Genomic DNA, 769 nt, shown 5'->3' with positions numbered 1-769 from the left:
CTCCTTATCTTCTAATCTTATCTTTCTCTCTCTCCTCCTATCTCTCTTTCTCTGCCGCTTTCTGCTGCTGCTCTCTCTCTCTCTCTCTCTCTCTCTCTCTCTCTCTCTCTCTCTCTCTCTCTCTCTCTCTCTCTCCCAGTCACTCTGTCTCTTCCCCACTAGAGCACACTCTCTCTGTCATGTCTCCACATGCCCACATGTCATAAACTCTGGAACAGTCCACCCTCGCCCTGGACGAGAGCCGGGGGTGGGAACAGTTCAGCCAAGACAGAAATAAGAATCTGTCAAAAACTGAAGAGAAATGGAGTCATGTTGCAACCCCTTGTCCTGTCTGACCCCAAAGTAGGGGGTAGAGATGAAGAGATGAACCAAATAAGATGTTATGATATGTATTTGGTTTTCTTGTTAACTATAAGGCTTAGGCAGCGGTTTCCCTGGCATATTCTAGTTTATTTGTGTAATTGCATGTGGCAACCTTTTTGATCAGAGTGAATTAAACTACTTCATTTCAGAGACAAATTGCGTTAAAACCCCTGCATCACATCATTTTCTTTACAGATGTTTGCCTTCAAACCCTCCCTATGTTGTCATCAACATTGGTCCTTTTGGCAGCTATGCGATCTGACTTACCGGTGAATAGTCAAGCAAACAAACGGCATAACTGGGAGCAAGCCAGTTGAAACACGATGGCCCAGTGATACAACAGTTGTGTCTACATTATGGAAGAACCAAGCCTACCGGCGCTTACTGTAATCATTGACAGTGAAAG

The sequence above is a fragment of the Gadus chalcogrammus genome, chromosome 11 (genome assembly GCF_026213295.1).
Source record: "Gadus chalcogrammus isolate NIFS_2021 chromosome 11, NIFS_Gcha_1.0, whole genome shotgun sequence".
Classification (NCBI taxonomy): domain Eukaryota; kingdom Metazoa; phylum Chordata; class Actinopteri; order Gadiformes; family Gadidae; genus Gadus; species Gadus chalcogrammus.
The sequence above is the reverse complement of the archived record's forward strand: the minus strand, read 5'-3'. Positions refer to the sequence as shown.